This window comes from Cydia strobilella, chromosome 6 (assembly GCF_947568885.1).
Source record: "Cydia strobilella chromosome 6, ilCydStro3.1, whole genome shotgun sequence".
In the NCBI taxonomy this organism is placed as follows: domain Eukaryota; kingdom Metazoa; phylum Arthropoda; class Insecta; order Lepidoptera; family Tortricidae; genus Cydia; species Cydia strobilella.
In genome coordinates this window covers 1498369-1515355 of record NC_086046.1, presented here as the reverse complement: position 1 = coordinate 1515355, position 16987 = coordinate 1498369, and positions in this window count along the sequence as shown.

Sequence of the window (16987 nt, the reverse complement as noted above, 5' to 3'; positions counted from 1 at the left end):
CCGTGATGGCCAGCACGGCGGTAAGGAGCGACATTTGCACGGGCCGCCCCAGCAGTCGCACGCGCAGCGGCGCCGCGCGCAGACGCCGACACAGCGCGCGCGCCGACCGAGCGCAACCTTCTGCTTCGCGCCCTGGATACATAGTACATTATTGCAGAGGCCGTGGAAGAGCAAGTCGTACGAATTTCGATTTTGTCGGACGACGCGAAGCGGAGTCCGCCAAAGAAGACGAATCCACGAATTGCTTTTCTGGCCGAAGCATATATTATATAGTGCTTTTCTCCAATCATGCGAGGAAATAAGGCAAAACAATCATTATTAAAGCATCAAGCATCACTCAAATCAAACCATTCGAACCTTCACATCATAACGTCGGAGGTAAATAAAAAACTTAATTTTACGCTAACTTTTTTGCTTAATTTTACGCGATTAAATCCCGTTTTAGTCCATGTTAATGAGTAAAAATCGTAAAGGTTTAAATCAGTGAATCCCTAATCTGAACGGGAACTTTAAGTAATAACATGGATGAGAATTTTCTCTTGAAAGTGTCCAGAAATTTTGGGAATTTTTAATATGGGGCATTTTCTATGAAAAGGGACCTTATTGTCGATGGCGCTTACGCCGCGCGGCATTGTATTTATATTGGAGCATCGTTTAAAATGGCGTAAGCGCCATCGACAATAAGGTCCCTTTTTATAGAAAATACCACATATGTTTCACAACTTGCACATGATTGCTAGTTGGGTGGTTTTGAAAATGAAAATGAACGTTTTACGGTAACTAATATTTGAAACTTACAGGCTTCTAAAATATTGCATATCAACGCTAAATCTTTATCTAGCTTCTCCGCACTCAATCTAACTCGCTGACCGCTCGTCATGATAAGCAGCATAACCATTATGTAGTTAGTAGAAATTATAGTGACGGTTAGTGTGTGAGCCCTCAATTCCTGCATAAAAAAAAATATTTTTTTTTAAACGAAAGTACCCAGGGTAAATTTCATTAGATAACGTAACGTGACATACGCGTTTGCGTTAAGTGTCATTTTGTATGAGATCTTGAGTTTCAGAAACGTCCCGCTTGGCGCGCTGTTCAAAATCCCATACAAAAATAGACATAACGAAACCAATGAAATTTACACCAGCGGTTAACATATTATGTGGCAAGTTGGCAACTAATATTAGTCTAGTCAACAAGTTCAAAATGGTGAATTATAGAACTGCTCCTAAAAATACGTGTGATACCTGATTAGATTCAGGATGATGTCTAGAAAAATGTATTCGAAGTCTTTATTAGCACATAACAAAATGCGAAATTTATCAGATATGTTAATATACCTACATTGTAAAAAGATTTATTTTTTTATTTTTTTTATTTTATTAATTCAAAAAATTTACACAGCATTACAGCGAACTAATACACTGAGAAATTTATAATAGAAAGTATTTATACAACTAGGTACATGATACAGTCTAGAAAGGACAACAGAACAAATGTAAGAAAAAAAACTAGTACAAAACAGATGATTCACGCTTATCCATCGCCTCACAGTACTTCATACATTCTTTACACAGATCCATCCAACTACTTGCAAATAAATCACATTCCGGTGCTGATGCGAGGAGCGCGTTGATATACTGTAGAGCGCGGACAAGTGGTGATTTGCCATGAGACATAGTGCGCGTTTTAGGCACAGCTAATAGGTGAGGACTTCGCGGTCGTAAATTAATTTGGGCCTTAGCTATAGATGGTACGAACAGGCGTACGAGCTGCGCAACCAGTTCAAGGCAGTCCGAGTTCCCCCGTAAGACATTACATGCAGTAGTCAAGATATATTTTCCGTAAATGTGTAATTTAATCATGTTGTTTTAAAATGATATCGTAACTTCTATTGTATGGGAGCGGCTTATTGGCGAAGGGATCCTGTGACTCTTAAAGATGATTAATCACATCGGTACTTACTGGAATCTTAACGACGCATACAGCTTTATATATAAGCATTATGTGTTGAATTGTAGATGCAGATAAAATTAAACCCATCTGCAAAAAAGTATCATGAAAAGGAATATTTAATTTTATAAATATTTAATTATTTGCATTGGTGGAGACAAGCACATATCTGGTATGCGGTTAACGTTACAAATGTGCAAACCGCGGAAAGTTTTCAAAATACAAATACAAAAAGCACACTAGTATATATATAAATTATAAACTGAAACAGATATTAAAGGAAAAGTGACGAAGCCCTCCAGTCGTGAAGCATCCCGCCTCCCTGGAGCCTTCACCACTGGAGGGCTTCGTCACTTTTTATTTAATAAATATATGACATCTTTTTCGGGTTCCGTACCTCAAAATATAAAACGGAACACATATCCTATAAGGATATACTTATAGGATCACTCGTGCGTCTGTCTGTCTGTCCGTTTGTCACAACCTATTTTCTCCGAAACTACTGGACGAATTAAGTTGAAATTTGGAATACATATGTAAGTTTGTGACCCAAAGACGAACATGTAACGCAAACAAATGAATTTTAGACATGGGGGCCACTTTTAAAATACAAATCAAAAAAAAAAAGAGAAAATTAAAAAATAAAGTTTTTCAAACTATATCGTGTTATATATCAAATAAAAGAGCTCATTGTGAGAATCTCAAATGTATTTTTTTTATAATTTTAGGATAAACAATTTAGAATTTATTCAAGAAAATAGGCAAAAAATGACCAATTCCCCCCTTTATCTACAAACTACTGGGTCTTAAATTTTGAAAAAAATAAACAAAATAAATCTTTACCTATAGATTACAGGAAAACCTATTAGAAATTGCAGTCAAGCGTGAGTCGGACTTGAATACTAAGTTTTTGATCCGACCCCTACGGGTTTTTTAAAGACATTTCACTCACGTTTCGCATAAAAAATACATTGTTTAAATTGTGTAATATACGGAACCCTTGGAACGCGAGTCCGACTCTCACTTGGCCGGTTGTTTTTTTAGTTTATGGATTGGTTTCTAAAGAAAATTACCAAAAATCCAAAACTAGATGAAAGTTGGTCGACACAAATCAATAAATGTCGGCTGACCACACCCCACTTCTTCAGATTATCTTCGAGTTCCAAAAAATCTTCATTACCGAGATCTTCATGCTTTAGCTTTACTATATACATGTCCACAGAACTACTAAGATATTTCACGCAAAAAACTACAACGTCACATAAAATATGGACAGTAAAACCTTCTACAATATAGCGATACTGTAAGGTCAGGTCAATGAACACGGCCGCAGAGAAGTAAACGCCGTCAAATAAAACCTTGCCCTCCAAATACGTTAGGAAATAGCATACACTCTGAAAAATTAACGAAGCCATACATGACAATGATACTATAAGCGCACGTTTGTTCAGTTTTTTCATTGAGTTTTGGTATAAAACATCACTTTTACACAACTTGTGTATATTGAATACACTTTTGACGTATGTTTTAAATGATTGCTTATTGTATAAGCCTAAAATTATTGCAGCAGAGCAGATTGTAACTGAGGCAACGTTGTAATAAATAAGGGAATAAATATTCATATTTCGGTCGTTAGTTTTAAATGTAATTACTAACAAGGCTGCCTGATAAAATAATGTACAACCGTAAATATTAACACACATAATTAGAACAATGTAAAAATTGGCGAGCTTCTTAAATTGCGGTTTGAAAAAATAATAATTTCTAAAAATGCCCATGACATTTTCAACAATAATAACGATGTTGATTATGTTTAATGGGGACATTATGTAAAGTCATGTAGTCAGAGTAGAATACAAGCTCACACTAATCGGAAACATGAAACAGTAACATATTATAGGTTTGAATTAATTAAGCAATGACCAAATAAGCAAGGAAACAAATGAACACAAAGACGAGTATGTCTACTATTGTACAGTTGACAGTATCGAAAACAATCCTCACACATTAAGTAAATTAATTATAATTTTGATGATATGTAGGTATTATGGAATGGAATAACCGAATGTATACCAGTAACACTTTAATGGCAATAGACAGGTCCTTTGCTATGAACAAATTAAATAGGACCCGGGTATGTCCTTAAACTACGTCCAAAAGAGAGGTATGGGCACTGTGAATGACATCTCGCTTTGTGTAGTAGGGCACAGGACAGCGGATGTCATTCCAGATCTAGAGCAGAGCCCAATTGGGGAGGTACCTCCACCTTACAGAAAACCGCAGCCAAATAACGCTAGACCCTCTAGTGTTGTGTTCCTGCCGGTGAGTAAGGTTGCCAGAGCTCGAGGGAGAGGAGTGTTAGGGTCGGCAACGCGCATGTAACTCCTCTGGAGTTGCAGGCGTACATAGGCTACGGAGACTGCTTAATATCAGGCGGGCCGTATGCTTGTTTGCCACCGACGTAGTATGAAAAAAAATACTTTTTAAGAAAATATTTTAATTTGTGTTATTTCAAGTAGACACACTACTATTTTATAGTATTATAACAGTATGCACCGATAACGTAAAGACGCTATTATAGTACATTTTACAACTAGTGTGAAAAGAATGTCTTTTTACCACTAGTACCGAGGTATCTTGCCACGAGCTGAAAGCGAGTGACAAGACTCGGTACGAGTGGTAAAAAGACATTTCACACGTGTTGTAAACGACGTTTTTTAATACAATTGCGAAAAAATAATAAATTAATATATCATTAGTAGAATCATACCACCAAACCAAACCAAAACCAAAAGTACCTATACAGCCCGCGATACGCGAGCTGCCGCAGCCCGCGATACCTTCATACTCGTGCGCGCCCCGGCCGCGGCCGCCGCGGGCCCGGCGCGGGTTGGTCAACGACACCTCCTCATAACTCATGAGGCCCTGGTACCTGCTCAAGCTAAATTACATTTTAACTGCGTTTCGAAAGTATAGTTTGGAACTAAAAAGTAAAAAGCACTAGTTCGAGAAATTGAGCTTCTCGCACGCTACGCAGCCACAAAAAGTACCACTTTTTGAGCAACTGTATTAAAAAATATAATTAATAGCGTTTGAGGGGCATTTGTTAATCTTAGCAAGTGTTCATCAATAATTCATACAAATTGATGTGGTAATGGGAATAAAACATCGTAATTACAGGTCACTATGTAACAAACCTTAGACCTTGAAACACCGTGTTTTGATAATGTCCGTATTAAATACTTTGAAAATGCTAAATTTCATTGAAAATTTACAGTGTGTTTATCGCAACTACCCATCTTTCAGTACAAGTGTGAAATACTTGATACAATTTCGTATTATTGTTGAAATCGTCACCACTTTGGTTGCTTCTGTGTTCATTATACAGAATTTAGTGATTGTTGCAAGAAATAATAGTATTATGGTATTTTTTTTTAATTTCAGCTATTCATTATTAATAGTTTTCAATTCTTTTATTATCCTAATTTTGGGTTATTACCGTTCGAATATTTATACGGATTTGATATACAAGGTAGATGCGATACAGAAATTATGTATTATTGATCCAAAATATAGGCAAATTATTAAAGAACAAAATAAAAAGTCTTATATAGAAGTGGCACTGTTTTTTATGGTCATGATTACCCTCACAATTTGGTATTTAAGTGATTTGGGGCATTATTTTAAAGATATACAGTCAACGTTTACAATAGTAATACAATCTTACTATGAATTTCGTTTATTTTATCAAAGTATTGTCTTCTACGAATTGACTTGCGTTGTCACCACGTTGTTGAAATATTTGAATAAGTCTGTTTCGGCGACAATAAGGGGCTTGGGTACGACATACGAAAATATTGAGTGCGATGGCATTGTGGGGCAAATCGGCGACGAGCTGGAGAGATGGTGTGAGATTAGTTATCTGCTGGCAAGGGTCTGTGATCGTCTGCAGGATTGCTTTGGAGCGCAGGTAAAAAAAATACTAGACTCATTTATAGCGTCGTTTACAAACCACATTGCAATATTTTAGATAAGATAATCGGTGATACGATTGATATCGCTAAATGTGGCTGCGGGTTAAGTGTGATTGGCCTTCTTACTGAGGTTTATTGTGAGTAGGTGTATTTTCCACTAAACGCATAAACTCAAATCAATCGCAGACACAGTTCCTTTAACAACGTACTAATATCTATTTAATTGTTTTTAGATACTGCTGTCGTTTTATACAATGACTATATTTTATATACTATTTGCATATCAAGTAGTGCGTTACATAATATATCAGGTGAGAATCCAAGATCGTTGCTTTGGCTTGGCTGCATGCGAACAAAAAAAAATAAAGTTATAATATTATAACTTTGTTATAAGATCTTTAATTGTAATCACACAATTGAAACTGATCATAAATTGTAAATTGTATAATAATTTGTATAAAGTATATTAATTAAGTTAAATACAGCTTGTTAAGTACCCTATTTCCTAATGGAAGAGCGGGCTCTCCCGTCACAAGTATTGTTTTACTTAATGGGAGACTCCAGCCTTTTATGTAAAGTGTATCATAATGTTAAACCAAAATAAACTATTTGTATTTGTATAAGTATAATGTTATAGGTCACATTAAATCTATAACAAATATGTGTGACAAACAATAGTGGGTAAAAACCGTACTGATAAATATTTTGAAATATGTGTGATTGTAGGAATTGTTTTGGGCCGTCGCTATCTGGAATTTCCTACTTTTTTTGACGTTGAGCATACTACTCAAGTTGCTGATATTATCAAGCGGACAATGGTTTCAAAATCAGGCCGATTTACTCAACTGTAATCTTAACAATTTACATACTAAACTAATGAGAAGTAAGTTGCTTTTCATAAATTAAAATTATTTATATTATGTTATAATAGTTACTTGTTTTCCAAGGAGGCATAGCCGTTTAATTGATGCCCGAGCTAGCGAGATATTCCAAAATTCGCTACGCTACGCTCGTGGTTAAATTAAATATTTATAATTCAAAATCATCACTTAAAAGTCAATTCCACCTGCCACCATGACGAAACAACCATAATTTGCATCAAAATGCAACGTTCTTATCTGTTTTTGATGAATAAAGAGAGCCTTTACGAGCTGGTGAGGTAAAAAGCGTATTTATAACCATAGAGTAACTTATACTGGAGCGGTACTGTCATAGTAAATTTTGTAACCCCAGTAAATTCACTGCCATCTGTCGACACACTTTAAAACTAAAAATGAAGATTTATAAAAATACGATAGAATGTATTTAAATATAGATAAATGATTTTTTTTTATTTGCATTAATTATTTTTATGATTTTGACCCATGTTCTTTCACTGATATGCGTTAAAATTGTTAAATAACAAACGAAACCGTCAACGCCATCTATACGACTGTAGGCCAAAACTAGTAGCGCCCTCTGAACGAGAATAAAATTTTCTTGATTTTCGAGGCACGTTTTTTCCTTAGACTGTATCCATCTATTACGGAGTTATATCTATCTTTGTTATAACTCAGTTCCAGGGCCCGGGGCGGATGAGTGCGCTTGGTCGGCGCGCGCGCTGTGTCGGCGGCTGCGCGCGGCGCCGCTGTGCGTGCGACTGCAGCGCGCGCTGTCAGTGCGCGCGGCGCTGATCGCCGACATGCTCGCTTTCATACTCAACTACACAATCATACTATTGCAGTTTGACCATGTCATTTAATGTTTATTTATTTTCATTACACATAGATGAGTGAAGTAGTGAAGAAAGTTTTCTAATTTTAGTTATGTCAGTCATTCTAATGTAAACTTAAACAATATTTAGTATGTAACGTATATTGAGTAGCACCTCGTCCACCATCCAAATATCGTCCAAAAGCTCCCATCTATGACGCTGGCGGTCAATGTCACTGTGCAAGCGGCACAGCAATATAATTATGTGCGTGCGATAGAGATAGGAACAGTCGGGTAAATGTATGAAATTATTCGTGCATAGCGTCCTTACTTTATTGTTCTTAGTAAAAAAACAAAAATCCATATTATTATAAATGCGAAAGTCTGTCTGTCTGTCTGTGTGATACCTCTTCACGATTAAACAGCTGTAACCGCTTTTATAATAATGATTTGTACAATTATAAAATAAGTAATACCGCATCCTATTTAAATAGGATATCTATTATTTATTACAATGAATTTTGCAATGTATTCTCAAATTATGTTATGACAAAAAAACTGTAATAGCTGTGTAACTGTAACTGTAACTGTTTTTCTTTAATATATGACATCTATTACAGTTTTTAATTTATATATAGTAGTGTGACTACTTAAAAAAAAAAAAAAAAATATTTAATAAAATAATTTGATTTGTTCCCAAACTTGTTTATGTTATGACAAGTTCAGTATTATTTGTAAATAGTCACCATTAGTATAAAGATTATTACCATGCCCTAACAGGGTACCATGACCCGCTTTTTTAAAATGTTTTAATACCATCCTATGTAAAAATTAACATGGACGCAATAAAGATAGTATTAATATATATGAATATAAATACAAAAGTGTTATTATATAATACATTAACTCAGCTCCAAACATCATCACAAAGTAGGTAAAAAATCCTGTTCGCGGCAAGTAAATATATAAATAAATATCAGGAACATCTTACACGGAACAACCTAGCCCTAAACTAAGCAAAGCTTGTACTATGGTCTATAATATAACAGATAAATACATACTTATATACATAGAAAACACCCCTCTGGAACAAATATTATTTGTGTTTATCACACAAATAAATGCCCTTACCGGGATTCGAACCCTAGACCATCGGCTTCACAGGCAGGGTCATTACCTACTAGGCCAGACCGGTCGTAAATGATCTCCAATTGAATCTTCATGCCAGTAGCGCTATACCTAATTATTAACAGAGAATAAGTCCTTTTGGTTAAAAAAATTAAACACTTATTTTGTCTTTACCAAAACCTTGTTTCATTTAATATTAGCTTAGATAGTGTGATGATTACACAATGAAACAGACGCGGGCCGCTGGCATATGAAAGCCTCGCACGCTCTTATGCAGTGTGCCTGCGGCGCCCTACAAACTAACATGTCGGGCGAAGCCCGTCATTCAGCGCGCTTCGCGCGCACCAACATACAGGGCGCCTGTGGCGCCCTTCAAGCTAACAGGTCGGGCGAAGCCTGATATTCAGCGCGCTTCGCGCGCTCCTACAGACAGGGCGTCGCAGGTGCCCTTCACACTAACAGGTCGGGCGAAGCCGAGAACCCGAGAACACGACAACACGAGAGTCCATGTCCATATCCATGGACATTAACATGAACATGAACACATGAAGCCTTATTTTCAAATATTTTAATGTGTTTTTAGCCATGTCAGATAAACGTCAGTCCATACATTGTGTAATTGACCATTGGCCGACTATTTTCGACAGAAGGGAACGGGCTACTCCGTTTGGTTATACCCTCCTAGCGTTATAATGATGAAGAAGTAAGTAATAAAATATGAAATATGTATATTTTTCGTATTCTTACATTAACAGTAGGTTTTTATGTTGATTACGACGTTTAAAGGAAACTAATGTTAAAACACTCATCAATTGTCACTAGTCATGAATTGGAACAAGTATAAATTTAAAAAAAATGGAAAAGTACAAAGCACTAGTTTGCGAAAACCTACTTTCCGCACGCTAAACAGCTACGTAAAGTAGGACTTTTTGAGCAAATGAATATAAAAAATAATTAACTTTCTAAGAAAATATTTTAATTTGTGTTATTTCAAGTAGACACACTACTACTTTATAGTATTTTTTAAACTGGAAGGGACCGATGATATAATGTCATCTCCATACACTTTATAACCTAAAAATGACAAATGTAGCAAAGTTGTATTGAAATGACATCTGTCATCGTAACCTTCCAGTTTGAAAAATATTCATATTCATATTCATATTTTTTATTAGTATTAATCATACATTGTCATGGATGCGTAATTTACATTATTAATATTATTATTTACAATAGATATGTCAGAAATACTACTAAATACAAAGGAAAAAACTGGCCAAGTACGAGTCGGACTCGCGCACCGAGGGTTCCGTACATTACACAATTTAAACAATGTATTTTTTATGAGAAACGTGAGTGAAAGGTAAATTGCGGTTTACGATTTATGATGTATAAAAAAACTACTTACTAGACCTCGTTCAAACCAATTTTCGGTGGAAGTTTGCATCATTACCATGTATTTGTTAGTTTTATAAATTCTCTTATTTTAGAAGTTACAGGGGGGGGGGGCACACAATTTACCACTTTGGAAGTGTCTCTCGCGCAAACTATTCAGTTTAGAAAAAAATGATATTAGAAACCTCAGTATCATTTTTGAAGACCTATCCGCATAGATACCCCACACGTATGGGTTTAATGAAAATTTTTTTTTGAGTTTCAGTTCTAAGTATGGGGGCCCCCAAAATTTATTGTTTTTTTTATTTTTGTTTCGGAAAAAAGTGGCTGTGACATACGGACGGACAGACAGACATGAGGAATCCATAAGGGTTCCGTTTTTTGCCATTTGGCTACGGAACCCTAATACAGCTCTGGACACTGGAGGCCTTGGTAATTTTTTCCTTCGTATATTATTTATTTCGGTTTAAGTCTTTTTGGTAAGAAATAGCATATTTTAGTATGCACCGATAACTTAAAAAGGCTTATCAAATTGATTGATAGCATTTGACGGGCATTTGTTAATCAACAAGTGTTCATCAATAATTCATACAAATTGATGTTGAATGGGAATGAAAACATCGTAATTAGAGGCCACTATGTAAAAAACTTTACACCTTTAAACACGGTGTTCTGATAATGTCCGTATTAAATACTTTGAAAATGCTAAATTTCATTGAAAAAATACAGTGTGTTTATCGCACCTACTCATCTTCCAGTACAAGTGTGAAATACTTGATTAATCTTCGAATTATTGTTGATATTGTCGCCACTTTGGTTGCTACTGTGCTCATTATACAGGATTTAGTGACTACTTTTGCAGGAAACAAAAGTATTACTGGATTTATTTTTAATTTCAGCTATTCATTTTTACTACTTTTCAATTCTTTCACAATCCTAGTTTTAGGTTATTATCGTTCGAATATTTATATGGATTTGCTATACGCTGTAGATGCGATACAGAAATCATGTATTAATGATCCAAAATATGGGCAAATTATGAAAAAACACACTATAAAGTCTTATATAGATGTTGCAGTGTTTTTTATGGCCATAAATACCCTTACAGTTTGGTATTTAAAAGATTTAGGGGATTATTTAAAAGAAATTGTGTCAGCGTTTACAATAGTAATGTCTTCTTACTTTGAATATCGTTATTTTTTTCAAAGTATTGTCTTCTTCGAATTGATTTGTGTTGTCACCACGTTATTAAAATATATGAATCAGTCTGTTTCGGCTACAATAAGGAGCTTGGGCACGACATACGAAGAAATTGAGAGCGATGGCATTGTGGGGCGAATCGGCGACGAGCTGGAAAGATGGAGTGAGATTAGTTATCTGCTGACAAGGGTCTGTGATCGTCTGGAAGATTGCTTTGGAGCGCAGGTAAAAAAAATCGTTCTACTCCTCATTTATGGTATAGTTTACAAACCACATGGCAATATTTTAGATAAGATACGGTAATACGGTCCATATGGATGAGTCGCTGCGGGTTAAGTGAGACTGAACTTCTGGGGCATGTTTGTTAGTGTTTGAGAGTATCATTTCGTTCCATTTGGAGTTGAAACTCTAGGTCCATGGGGTCCCAGCGCGCATAAGTTGTTTGCAGAAACCGCGAAGCGTCTGGTTGACGTAACTGGTGACCGAAGAGCTGGCGGCTTTCTCGCACAACGTATCAGCATTGCGATACAGCGGGGAAATGCCGCCAGCATCCTTGGTACAATGCCTCAAGGGCCTATTTTAGATTTAAGCTAGTTATTAATTTCGTTTACGTAGTACCACTGTATATACTTATCTTGTATGTTAGTGTTTATTGCGAGTTTATACATTTGCCACTAAACGCAAGAAGCAAATGCATAAACTCGAATCGATCGCAGACACATTTATTCGTATTGACCTTATCTGAAAATGATCACTGTTTTTAAGCAACGCACTAATATCTATTTCATTATTTTTAGATTTCGCTGTCGTTGTATACAATGACTTCATTTTACATAATATCTGCATACCAAGTAGTGCTTTACATAATATATCAGGTAAGGAACCAAGATACGTTACTTCGGCTTCGCTGTATGCGTACATTTCGAATGGCCAGGACATCATAATGATTAACTTGTGAACAGGAAATATAAAGTAATAACATAAGTATAATGTTATACGTAACATTAAATTTATAACAATATATGTGTGATTGTAGGAATTATTTTGGGAAGTCGATATCGGGAATTTCCTACTTTTTTTGGCGCTGAACATAACACTCAAGTTGCTGATATTATCAAGCGGACAATTTTTTCAAAACCAGGCCGATATATTCAACTGTAATCTTAACAATTTGCATAATAAACTAATTGGAAGTAAGTTGCTTTTCATAAATTAATATATTTATGATAATAGTTCTTTGTTTTCCAAGGAGGCATAGTTGCCGTTTAATGGATGCCCGAGCTAGCGAAAGATTCCAAAACTCGTTACGCTACGCTCGTGGTTTAAAATGTTGAAATCCTCGCATTTTCAAGACACGGCGGTTAGGTATACAAACGTTGGTACCGAGTGAAACATAACAATTTTCACCGCACCAACGCGAAGAAATTACTGTAGTCTGGATAAAATTACAAGTCAAATCCAAATTAAATATTTATAATTCAAAATCACCACTTTAATCCACACCATGACGAAACACAATTTTTTTGTACCACGTCGGTGGCAAACAAGCATACGGCCTGCCTGATTGTAAGCAGTCACCGCAGCCTATGGACGCCTGCAACACCTGCATTGTACACTCCGTTTTTGAAGAATCCCATATACTGTAGCCCCTCAGGAAAACCTCGGCAGGACGCTCATTCCACAGCCGAAGCGTCCGCGGGAGGAAATTCCTCTTAAACCGCACAGTACGCGACCATTTAGGTTCTAGGGTGTGAGGATGAACACACGACGACGGCGAGCGGTGCGTTTATGGAATTTGCATCAAAATGCAACATTCGCATCTGTTATAAAGAGAGCATTTACGAGCTGGTTGGATGAAAAGCGTATTTATTTATAACTCAGTTCCAGGGCGCGAAGCGGATGAGTGCGCTCGGTCGGCGCGCGCGTTGTGTCGGCGGCTGCGCGCGGCGCCGCTGAGCGTGCGACTGCAGCGCGCGCTGCCGGTGCGCGCGGCGCTACTCGCTGACATGCTCGGTTTCATACTCAACTACACAATCATACTATTGCAGTTTGACCATGTCATTTAATGTTTAACATTTATTTTTATTACACACAGATGAGTGAAATAGTGACGAATGTTTTCTAGTTCTAGTCGTCAGTCATAAATGTAAACTTAAATAATTTTTAGTATGTAACGTATAGTATTGAGTAGGTAACACCTCGTCCACCACCCAAGTATCGTCCAAGAGCTCCCAACTATGACGCTGGCGGTCAATGCCACGGCGCGAGCGGGACAGTTGTATAATTATGCGCGTGCGATAGAGATAGGAACAGTCGGGTTGATGTACGAAATTATTCGTGCATAGCGTCTTACTTTCGTCCTTATAGTCGCAGTTCTTTGGAAATAAAACATAAACGGAAGATAAATCTCGGAGAGCACCAAAAATAAGATTACTTAATTACGTATTAAACTCGTGGAATTAATAAGAATACTATAAGTTGATTTTCATATATATATTGAAACTATGTAAAAATAGTTATTTGAGTTTTGAATGATTCACGGGACATTCATTGACCGGGATATAAGTCTAATAGTTATTTGATTTCCAAGGAGATAAAGTTGTCTTAAATTGATATACGAGCTAGCAAAAGATTCCAAAATTTGTTACTCTACGCTGCGCGGCGCCGCTGCGCGTGCGACTGCAGTGCGCACTGTCAGTGCGCGTGGCACTGCTCGCCGACATACTTACTCGCCATCGTCCTCAACTACAACACTGCATTTATAATAGTTTTCCTTACTTATATAAAAAAAAAATGTAATACTTATAAACCACGGGAAGAGCGGTGCCTCCCAACACAAGCATTGTTGGCTTACCGGGCGGCTCCATTCCTTGTATCACAAAAATGTTTTTTTTTATGTAATAAAGAATTTGTATTTTTTTGTATTTTGACTGTGTATTACAAATCAACCATATCATTTAAATGTATGTCTTTATTAGGCACGTAGCTGCACGAAGTGTTCTGATACTCGTGATGAGTATTTCCTATTTCCTAGTCAAGTAGGTTATATGCAATTAAAAGCACTTGATAAACTTGTTCTTGTATTTATTTTTGTTGTAAGTACATCTTCTAATCATAAGATAGGTAAGCGAGAGAGCGCTGTCAAAGTGACAGCCTATTACAATTATAGATAACATATTTTTAGGAGTGCGTTCATAAACATCAATCCACTACGAGATATAATAGGGAATATTACGCGAAACTCTGCGTAGGGGGCGCCAGGGCACCACTACCACAATCTGAGGGTCTATCATGAAACAAGAAAATTTCTTTATCTACATCTCTGTCACTTGCATATTCGAGCGATAAAGATACAGATAGCGAATTTACGGATTCGCGTTTCCCAGTAGGTCCCCTGTAAGCGCCTTGATGCATCAATGTCATATTTTATATTATTTCTGAAAACTTGTCAAAAACCTCTTAAAGGAACAGTATGTATAAGTTACTCTATGGTTTACTAAAAAGGCTAGTCCTGCACTCTGGTGGCAGAACATGGCAGTAATATCCCCTATACAAAAGCTCGGTTCTAAACATCGTCACAAAGTAGGTAAAAAAAATCTTTTGGCGGTACAATTATTTCCATTTGAATCTTCACGCAAGTAGCGCTATCTTCTTCTTGTCCTAAGCCTTATCCCATCATCTGGGGTCGGCTCTCCTTGTCTGCATTTTCCACTGCTCCCGGTTTTGGGCTACGGTGTTGTCTATTCCTATCTCTTATAGGTCCTTCTGGACCGTCGTCAACCAGGTGGCGGGCCGTCTTCCGGCGCCTCGCGCTGTCGTGGGTATGCTCAGGGCAGCTCGTACCATATGGTCTTCAGGGCGGCGGAGTACATGTCCATACCATCGTAGGTGGCGTTCTTTAACCTCTGATGTGGATATTCCGTACTTTGTCCAGCAGTGTGACACCCGCTGACCAGCGTAACATGCGCATTTCTGTCGTGTGTAGCTTAGACAGCTGCTGTTTATTGGATGCCCAACACTCGGTACCATATAGTATAGCGGGTCTTATTGCTGTTTTATAAAGTTTTCCCAGTAGCGCTATACCTAATGAGTAATGACTGACAGATAATAACGGCGTTCTCGATACATCTATCGATATGCATAGACTGCCTGTTCTCGAAGGATGCTATCTGGCCAAAGTAAACGTATTTACTCATCGACATATTGTATATCCTGCCCATCTACTACTATGCTATGTTTAGCTCGATTGATCATCAACTGAGTTATCGCTCTATTAATAGGGTATTCTACATTTTTTTATGACATCAGTCGATCAGGTTTGTTTTGACGATCAAATGTCTGTATGTGACCCATTGTCTTAAAGCAATATAAAAGTCACAAATGATGATCAAAGTCTGGCACCCGCACTTTACTGACGAAACGATTCATACATAATTTTTAAGAAAAAAAAACCGACTTCAATGGGGGATGCCGCTGAAAGCATTCTTAGATTCCAGACAATGAAATGAAAAAGACAGCATCTTTTGCCTAATTATGTAGAAAAGGAGGTAAACCGACCCACTTTTCTAGTAGCATTTCGTTTTTGTAAGGGTCGAAGTTCTAACCTAACCTAACCTACTTTTCTGGTAGCATTTCGTTTCTGTAAGGGTCACAGCTCTAACCTAACCTAACCTACTTTTCTGATAGCAGTTCTGTTCTGTGAGAATCGCAGTTAAAAAAAAAACACTTTTCTAGTAGCATTTCCGGGTCCGGGTCTGGGTCCGGATCCGAGTCCGGGTCCGTGTCCGGCTGTCCGGGTCCAGGTTTGGGTCAGAGTTCGGTCCGGGTCCGGGTCCGAGTTGGGGTCCATGTTCAGACCCGGGTCCGGGTCCGAGTCCGGGTCCAAGTTTGAGTTTGGGTCCATAAGGAAGAGAACAAATCGCCAAACGTGAACTATGTGTCATTGAATAGTTCCATTCTGATCATCATCAGCAGTTCCACTTCATCAAATGTCACTTTTTAAAATGGAAATGCTGGATTTGTTGATAAAAATATAAAAATCGCTATATGTATGCCTTTCACATTTGAGGAGTTCCCTCGATTCCTCATGGATCCCATCATCAGAACTCGAGCTTGACAAAAATGTTTCTTGAAAACCTAACTTGCTTAACAAACATAACGAAGAGGACAAATCGCCAAACGTGAACTATGCGTCATTGAAGAGTTCCGTTCTGATCATCATCAGCAGTTCCACTTCATCAAATGTCACTTTTTAAAATGGAAGTGCTGGATTTGTTTATAAAAATACAAAAATCACTATATGTATGCCTTTCATATTTGAGGAGTTCCCTCGATTCCTCATGGATCCCATCATCAGAACTCGAGCTTGACAAAAAAGTTTCTTGAAAACCTAACTTGCTTAACAAACATAACGAAGAGGACAAATCGCCAAACGTGAACTATGCGTCATTGAAGAGTTCCGTTCTGATCATCATCAGCAGTTCCACTTCATCAAATGTCACTTTTTTAAATGTAAGTGCTTGAGTTTTTGATGAAAATACTAAAATAACTATATGTATGCCTTTAACATTTGAGGAGTTCCCTCGATTCCTCATGGATCCCATCATCAGAACTGCTTTTTGACAAAAACGGGACCAATCTGTATGTAT